Source organism: Dysidea avara, chromosome 2, assembly GCF_963678975.1.
Source record: "Dysidea avara chromosome 2, odDysAvar1.4, whole genome shotgun sequence".
In the NCBI taxonomy this organism is placed as follows: domain Eukaryota; kingdom Metazoa; phylum Porifera; class Demospongiae; order Dictyoceratida; family Dysideidae; genus Dysidea; species Dysidea avara.
Window position 1 is genome coordinate 28,622,240 of NC_089273.1, and position 9,533 is coordinate 28,631,772.

Consider the following 9,533-nt stretch of genomic DNA (forward strand, 5'->3'; position numbering starts at 1 on the left):
TTCTATCAAGTTAACTGCTGGACCTAGTATCATAGTAGTACAAAGCATACAGCTGGAACATAATAGCCTATTAGTAATCTATAAAAAAGCAAATAGTTTTCTCACCTAGGCAGTAAACAAAATCACTAAAATTTCCATTTTCAGGGATTCTGTTAAAGTTTTGGACCTTTAATGCTGACGATTGTGTAGTACTATGTACAAGGATCATCCTGATGTGTATTGTTTCTTTATTAAAGGGGTATATATAACAAAAGTTATTTAATGCTAAAGTCACAGGTGGATATCTCAACAGAAAACCATGAACTACAGCAGTTCAATTATCAAGCACGGAGCTTGAACAAAAGGTCCCTTGTCCTTATACTGGGCACCATATGAAAGGTAATTAAATTTCTAGTTTAATGAAGGCAGTTGCAAATTATTTCAACATCTTGTTCTCAAGTTACAGCACTTTCAATTCAGTGTAATATAGCATAAGCAAGAAAAGCACACAGATGTGTCATAAGGTACTTCTTAGTGCTCAAAATCTCACTTCATTGGAACCCAGCTCCTTTATGCTTATTTTGAGCATTATCACAGCACTAAGAAATACCTTAATACTCATCTGTGTGCTTTTCTTGCTTATGCTATATTACACTGAAATGAAAGTGCTGTAACTTCAGAACAAGGTGTTGAAACAACTTGCAACTGCCTTCATTAAACTAGAAATTTAATTACCTTCCATATGATGCCCAGTGTAAGGACAAGGGACCTTTTGTTCAAGCTCCGTGCTTGATAATTGAACTGCTGTAGTTCATGGTTTTCTGTTGAGATATCCACCTGTGACTTTAGCATTAAATAACTTTTGTTATACCCCTTTAATAAAGAAACAATACACATCAGGATGATCCTTGTACATAGTACTACACAATCGTCAGCATTGAAGGTCCAAAACTTTAACAGAATCCCTGCAAATGGAAATTTTAGTGATTTTGTTTACTGCCTAGGTGAGAAAACTATTTGTTTTTTATAGATTACTAATAGGCTATTATGTTCCAGCTGTATGCTTTGTACTACTATGATACTAGGTCCAGCAGTTAACTTGATAGAAACATGATTGATTTTTAATAGTAACAAATAGTTTTCTTGTCAGGGTGCAAAAAGGGGTGTTTCTGAGGACTTTTTACGTGCCTCCCCTTCTTAAACCACTTAGTGCACGCTCCATATACCCTGTAAAAAAATTGGTGCTTTTATCAAAAGGTGAACGATTATGTCAATTTTAAGGGCTTATGTACTGCACTATATAGGTATAGCTCTCTGAAGCATTTTGCTAATGGAAACGTTTGGGTAGGTATAGACAACTAAGTACATGATGCACCCCTCTCACAATTGCACAACACTGAATAGGTGTATGTTAGAATAATAATGTTGAAAGTGGAAAATTTAGAAATTTGAACAATACAAGATTGAATCTGAGAGCATTTTTAGTGGAAATTGTGTACCTGAATTAAGTATTGCCATACATATTAACTACACAAGTAGATGAATGAAGCCCTTTAAACAGATCAATGCACTTCATTGTATGTATAGGTGCAGGCAGATTTGGAAAAATTCCATAACAGAACCAACTATATGCTTCCAGTGAATGTTCTATTAGAGTAGTTAGCTGACTGCTCTATTAGAGTATCTCGATCTTGTACACCTCCAATGCTGATCTGGGTTCTTGTTGCACAAACTTTAGTATAAATCCACTGATAATACCTTGGAAAGATGTTTATAAGGTGGTTTTATGAGTATTTGTATTATTAGTGATCATATAATTATGCTAAGACAAAATTTCATTATAATACTCAGCATATTGATCAATTAAAGCCTAAATAAGAAGGGGGGGGCTCCCCCCCCCGGATCCGCCCCTGCCTCTTGCCTATATAGGCATACACCATTGTATTGAGAAGTGTGCAGTAGGTGAAACATATTTGCTCACCACAAAGCATACAAAGATCGCTGAGATCCGATGAGTTCTGAAGTTACTCTCATTGCATGTACAAACTTGCAGCTAGAAGCAACTGCAGTTTCAAGATAGTCCAGATTGTTAGATGGCTTCCTGATTCAATTGTGCCATTTTTCCCTTTAAAATGTATAGCCCCGGAGAAAAAATGTATTAAGTTTTTAAGCACTGTGCATGCCAAAGTAGCTAATTCCAACCCAACAAACTACGTATATATTTCTGAGATCGGCAATCAATTCTCTATCCATTGAGCATATAAAAAGCCCATTTTTCCAAAATTTATAAATTGGGCTGGAATACCTACTATTAGAGTAGTTCGATCTTGCGTAAAAATTTTCGCATAAGAAATTTTTGTAGAAGTTTTGCATACAAAATTATTTTTATTTTTTATTTTATTTATTAATAAATGCTTTACAGCACAAGTGCTGAAGGTCTGCAGGACACCTGGTCCTACAGCCTGCCCAAAGACCCTAGCTACTTAGATTTTAGCTACTTAAGGTGTGTCTGAAAAGTTGGAGAAAGGAGAACAAATCCATGACTTGACCTAGGTGGCCTCGAACCTGCAGCCATCCGATTTATGCTCGAACACTTACAGGAGTCTACCAGGTGGTCAGGATGTTTTCTCCTTGTTATTTTCATGTAATTATATCCATAGGAATTCTAGACAGTAACTCATTATCTCTAAGTACCCCAAATAGAACCAAATGGGCACTAGTTTATATTTTAAAATGAAACAAAAGCAAATTACGGTATGTAGACTTGATGTACAGTACGACAGTATCCTTAATATTATAGTAAATGAGTGATTTGAGTGTAAGGTGATATAAATACTATAGTTAATACCTTTCATTTGCTTGTTTTAAACTTCAAACTGGTCAGGAATACATTTTGTATTCACATGATTGCCTTAACCTGATTAGAGCCTCAAAGCCATGCTTGAGTTCAACCACAAAAAGGACAACTAGCTAGTTGTAGCAACTTGAACACAATTTTGCAATTAGTCTTAAATGAGTAAAAAGCATATATGATAAGTAGAATTAATATACACGCATACATAATTATTTTGCCATTTTGATACTGAACAACATGATGGCAAAATACATCATTTTATTTTTATTTAAAACTGCATGTATAGTGCAGCAATAACTAAGTACTGTATATATTTGTGTATATATGTGTGTAGCTATATCCCTATTGGACAGTTTCTATTAAAGATACAGTACAGTTTTTTGTCAAGTATTTTTGTCAAGTATTTTTGTCAAGTATTTAGCTACCATTTCTTTGCATATAGCCGGCTTTTAATACCTGGATCATCTGGCTCTACGTGAAAATATATGTTGTAGTGAACAAGAGATAATTTTAATTTAACATACAGATAACATGTACAGCATAGACCCAGATTTATACCATGATATTTACTTTGTCGTTTGTGATCTTTCTTCTCTGATATGCTCAGGAGTATTTCACTGAATTTGCTCCCATAGTTGTAATGCTCACATCCTCCTTGATGCAGACCAACAATCTCTAATCCACCTTTAGTAGCTTTCAGTATGGGACCACCAGATGACCCTCGAGCTGTTTCACTTGCATACAGTAGCAAGTACTCTATATATATGTGTGATGCGTGTATTTTGGGGCCAATTATAAGTCTAATATTACAAACGGTAAAGTAAATAGGCGCTTCGCGCGCTGCGCGCGCGAAGCGCCTATTTACTTTACCGTTTGGTCACTAGGACATTAGGCAATTGGAATTCGCAAATTCCAATTGCATAAGTTTCAATGCTCAAAGTTTAAGAATTTATAAACACTGCTGACCTGGTTTGTTAACACGTCGAGGCGTTAATTTCCTCTGTTCCTGACATGGCAAATAATTAAAATTTTAGCGTTCATTCAGTACGCACGTGGTGTAGTGGTACTAGGCTCTGTCCAGAACTCAAGTCTACCCCCAAGGAGTGGTCAGCACACAGAGAAAACTGCTCAAACGGACTAAAGGTAAGTAGAATAAGTAGATACACACGTTGAGATTATATTGTTTTGAAAGGCTAGTGTGGTACCAGACTACTTTCTCTAAATAAAATGCACCAGTTGGCGTGGCTATGGTAATCTTGCATAGACCAGACAGAATTTTTTCTTAGTGTGTGAGTGCGGAATAAGTGGCCAATCAGCACCCACCATAGAGCTGGTGAAACGTTACACAGAAATTCTATGGGAAGTGTACTAGATCACTTATTCCCCACCCACACACAAAAGAAGAAAGTCGGTCTGATCTTAGCTATATTATAGTGAGTGATGTTGAAATGGGCTCCTTCACCCCATTGGTATTCCCTACTTTTTGGGGGAATGGGAGGTGCGGCTAGTATTGCTTACAAGAGGTTAGCATTTCTGCCTGCTGCTTAGAAAGACCAGTAGTGTAGTGTCCTGGATTAGATGCTCCACCAGTTTTTCTTTACTGTAACCCTGCCAGTCCAGTTACTATCGCAGCACTTGACCTTGCAATGTGTGAGGGTCAGGTGCATGCTTCCATCGCATGTACTTCAATTGCTGTTTCTTGTTTATTTACTTGTTATATTTCAAAAAAAAAAAAAATCGCGCAAAAAAAAAAAAAATCCAGTAGTATTGGCTACCAGCTTTTTTTAAAATGTGGGTTGTGGAGTAGAAAGAGCAATAAATGCATTGTATACAAACTGGTTAAACCTCTACCTTATCCCATCACCATTGTATGGCATGCATATGGGTTTAAGTCTCCACAAAGGACTCGACTGTATCGTTATTAGAAGTAGACAGCATGCCTATACTACCTACTGTCAAGGAGGTGTCACTCTAATGTATCCTGTATTGTACGATCTTCATCCTTTAAACAAGGGATTTTGGCATAGGACAGTACAAGCATCATTTCAAGTAGCACTTTTACATTCAATAATTGTAACGTGATCTTGGAAACCTACCTTTTTGGTTTATTTTCTGTTTAATAGGTTAAATGAGGTATTAGGTGCTTATCTATCTTGTGTTAAAATTTTAGTTTAATATCCTGAGACGTGGCTGGTTTACTGTCCGGTACATTACAAACTAGTGCATTAAGGTTTGTGAGTGATTAAGGGTGATAAGTGGTGTTTACCAATAATTCCATACATGGTCTGATATAATCACCGAAGCTCCTAGGAAAAAGAAGCTTTGGGTGGGAAACTTTACAGCACGAAAGTTTAATAGTTGCTTTTATCAAAACAAATTGTTGAAATTTCATTTAAGTTTTTGCTGTATGTAGAAGTCAAGGGTCAAGGTACACTCTTGGTAAGAAATCCAACTTTTGTGGATCGTCAACCATCCTGAGATCATAAGGCAGGCAATGTACTAGAGCAGACGCCTTATTCCTTATACAGACACCTTATAAATTTGTTTTTCATGGCCAACATCAAAGGTGGGGGTATTACTACTAGGTATAGCCTAAATATTTCTTTTCAAGGTTAACCCTTAAATCTGCTTTTCGAAAATGCATGTTTACACAATATGGACTCGCATGGTGACACTAGGTGAGATAACTTAATTCTTACAGCCTTACAAACACACATAGATTTAAAAAGTGTGTCCACTGGGCTACTTGGAGGAGCACTGTGACTACAGTGGCTTACTTATTATGAAGTGATGAACATCGACATGTCAAGTCTCCGTGTTTCATAATTCTTGCCACATGCTTACTTTTGATTGTGGGATTACTCACGTAAATCATATATTGCCTGATACAAAAATTCACGACAAGTCCTATGGAAGTCACTGCAAGGTGATAGGAGCAACTACCATCGAGTCATCGACCATTTTATAGAGGTATGTAATAAAAAGTTTGCATGTTCCCTACCAAAAAGTTATTTTCATGGCCTCACTATGTAACATTAGGGTAAAACTCTAGGTATCATTTTAATCCTTGTTCCATCACAAGTAGAATAATGCAAATCGCATAGCCATAGAATGGATGCTTCGAAAGTTACAGCGCTCTATGCAAGGCATGTGTATTTATTAAGTTTAAATCCAGTTTTCTTGATTATGCAGGTTTAAGGGTTAAGTGTTGCTAAAGGTAAAATTTTCACAAATACAGTGGAACCTGTCTATAATGGTCACCTTGGGACCAGATATATCTGGCCTTTATATACAGGTGGCTGTTATAGAGAAAACCTGCATAAGGTGGTCAGCAACATTTTAGTGGCTATGACTGTTATAAATGAGTAATTATTATAAAGAGGCTCGCGCCAACCGCAATGTAGTAATATTTTAGTACAGAAACAGCAAGGTGAGCCTGTTATGGATGTTGGTTATAGCTATTGAATACGATTAAGCAATGAAGACTGATAGATTATATAGTATTTATTGAAAGGTAGGAAGTGGGATAATTGCCCGGCGCATTAATTGAAATGATGCCGTGGTGCCAGGCAATTTGCTTAACAAGCCACCATAAAAGGTAGCGACCGCTATACGAAGAAGAAAGTTATGTATACAGTGATTCATGGGCAAATTCTTGGTTGGCCGTTATACGCGTTAGACAGGTGACCGCTTAATGCAGACCACAATGCATACATTTGTATTGGAAAATATTTGGGACCTCGTGACCATGGCCGTTATACAAAGGTGACCGCTTAATCCAGGTGACCGTAACACAGGTTCCACTGTACTACCCAAATGTATTACTCTCTATGGGAGGTCTAAATATTTCAAGGATAAAATTTTGCTGATAACCCACCCCCCCAACACTGCACAATCAGGAAAAAAAAAGTTTCCCCTCGAAATATTTAGGCTATACGGTATATGCAGTGTAATGCACTTGATTTATTTTTTTGTAGCCAGATGATAGAGCGCTGGTATCACATACCCGAGAAAAATTCTAAGTGTAAGTTTTTTTAACTGTTAAATGAAAGTATGAATATACTCATTTGATAGTTGTTCTCCACACTACATAATGCCCTTGACTTCTCTACTACTCTAGATCTTTTATGTCACAAATTCTATTTGTATATTGTATCATTGTCAAGTTTCATGGTAGTGAATTATTCTTCCCTAAGATTGGCCATGCATTGTGACATGTTTAGTGCATGCTTGTAAGTTTAAAGTTCACTCTCAGTGTGCTCCAGTACAAGTCTGTCCCGTCCAGTTATTTAATGAGCTTTATCCACAATTACATCATAGCACAAAAATGGCAATAAGAGTGGGGATTGTTTGTACAGATAGCCATTAGAAGGGATAACTTTTGAGATTTTCCTCGTTAAGAAAGTGAGAGAAATCTCTGGTAAGACTTGTTTGTTAACTATCTTTCTATGTAGAAGCATGCACAGTTGCTCTTCTCGAACACTCCAGATCTGGTTTTAAAAATAAAACCAGAGCTAGGTAAGTATCTAAAAGTGTGAAAATGCATTCCCCAACAGAATTTTCTCCTGCTGTCTTCATGGCAAACATCTCAAAAGCTTATCCCTTCCAATGGCTCTGTACAAAGTACCCCCACTTGTAATTGTGAATGAAACTCTTTTGGGACCTTTGAAATGTAGCCCACCTAACTGTGCTAGTGATGACGTGGTATAACAGGAAGAGTAAAATTAATGCTAGATGGCATGTTATGCACAGAAGTATCTTCTAAACTGTTTTATAGTTTAACTATCATGTTTTTTCTCGCCAATCCTCTCAACAAAGCCTCAAAGCTGCTCTTCATTTTCATTCACGTTCGTAAGGGACATACACACTTTCAACTCAAAGGGATAAGCTATTCCTGGAAGTCTACAAGGCCTGTACCAATGTTTTTCAGTTATTAAATGCCTGTAAAACTTGAAGAGAAAGTAAATCAAAAAGTATAAGGAGAGTCGTGTCACCCATGTTTCAGCCTGCCAGAAAGAAATCACAAAGTTTACTCGTAACTGTTTATTACAAACTTCATTTCGCTTTTCTTACGTACAAGCTGCTTTTATCATTTAACGATTTTGCTCACGTAAGTGCGTATGGACCAGCATAGATAAGTAGATAGGCATGCACACGCACACGCACACACACAGTGACCCACACACACACTGCACACACACACACTGCACTACACACACACGCACACACACACACTGCACTACACACACACACACACACACACACACACACTCTACACACATACCTTACACACAGACTTTCTACATACTACACAGAGACACACACGCGCACACTACACTAAGGCATGCACACGAACACTACACGCACACTACACACATACCACACACTACACACACACATTACACACATACCCTACACATACATGCTACACACACACACTACACACGCACACACCACATACGCTATAGTAGTGTCATGTAGTTTAGCAACAGTAGACACATGTAGTTATAATGTAATGCTGCTACATGTGTCTCTGTGTATATGATACATGGATACACGTGTCTCTCACTACATGTTTCTCTGTGTAGTGTCATGTACTATAGTAGTGTCTATAGTTTGCATACTGCAGTTTCACACCCATCCCAGAGTCTAATTTTCATTAAATCTCTTTTTTACAGACATGCTACTGGACACCCAAGAATTACATGTTACTGCTGGTGAGTGTACTTATATGCTATACACATTTATTGGGTTTGACAAATCCGACATGAAGCAAGGCCATTTGGTCTTTAGCAGCTTTTTGGTCTCATTCGAAACTCTGTGGAAGTGAAACAATATGCAGTCACTGTAACGGATTGCATTTTAAAATGTATATCCTAAAGTATGATAATACTGTATAGTTCTGCAACCTCTCTCCATGAGACTCGGACAGTTCTCCTGTGGTTTATTGAAGCTCAAGCTCCTGAGTAGTGCACAGGCATCCCAGCTCTGGTTTACTGGGTGGCAAGCATTGTAGCTGTGCTTCACATGGCTCTGCTTTTTTTTTGCTTTGTTAGTGTGTGCATGTGCGTGTGTGCGTGTTGGATAATGTAGTCCAAAAGTATGTGTGTGCATGTGCTTTCTCCATTTTCCGTTTTGTTATATCATGTTCAACTCTAACTTTGTAGGTGTGCTATAAGAATCTGGAGAAGTATGTGTTATAGAGAAGACACCAAGGAACAAGATGGTCGATTCGAACCATGCTAGACACAGCGTAGTGTTTCTCAATGTAAGCTACATTCTGTTCTGTGTTGCTGCTTATTATCATGTGTACTGCAGGTCATCAATACTCTTGAGAACTGTTTCCTAATACTGTTAAAGGATATTGTGACAAACTTGACTTTTCACGTGTAATGTGTGCTATGAAATAGTGTTGTATAGTTCATTCAGAGCTTTGTTAAGAATTCCAATTTATACTTATGGTTTGTTACTGGGGTTTTGCATAATACGGAGCTACACCGTTCAAACTCTTGATAATGTACCCAATGATGACACTACTACCTAAGATGACACTACTAGCTACTGTACACCATGTAGGGTGATATAAGGGTGTTGGAGTAGGTGGGACACCACTTTTGGCTGAATTATGCAAAAACAAATTGCAAACTCAATCTTGATGAAACAAAAGGTAGAAACATGCGACTTGGTGTTTATTTATAAT

General features: G+C 37.5%; 1 long non-coding RNA gene across 1 annotated transcript; it reads left to right on the forward strand.

Annotated features, from left to right (window-relative positions):
- The first annotated feature begins 3,676 nt into the window (after nt 1-3,676).
- On the forward strand, nt 3,677-9,292 carry LOC136247034 (uncharacterized). The gene is made up of 5 exons (XR_010697034.1): nt 3,677-3,976; nt 6,811-6,857; nt 8,512-8,550; nt 9,001-9,101; nt 9,152-9,292. It is a non-coding gene; the product is annotated as an uncharacterized lncRNA (long non-coding RNA).
- Nucleotides 9,293-9,533: the final 241 nt, after the last annotated feature.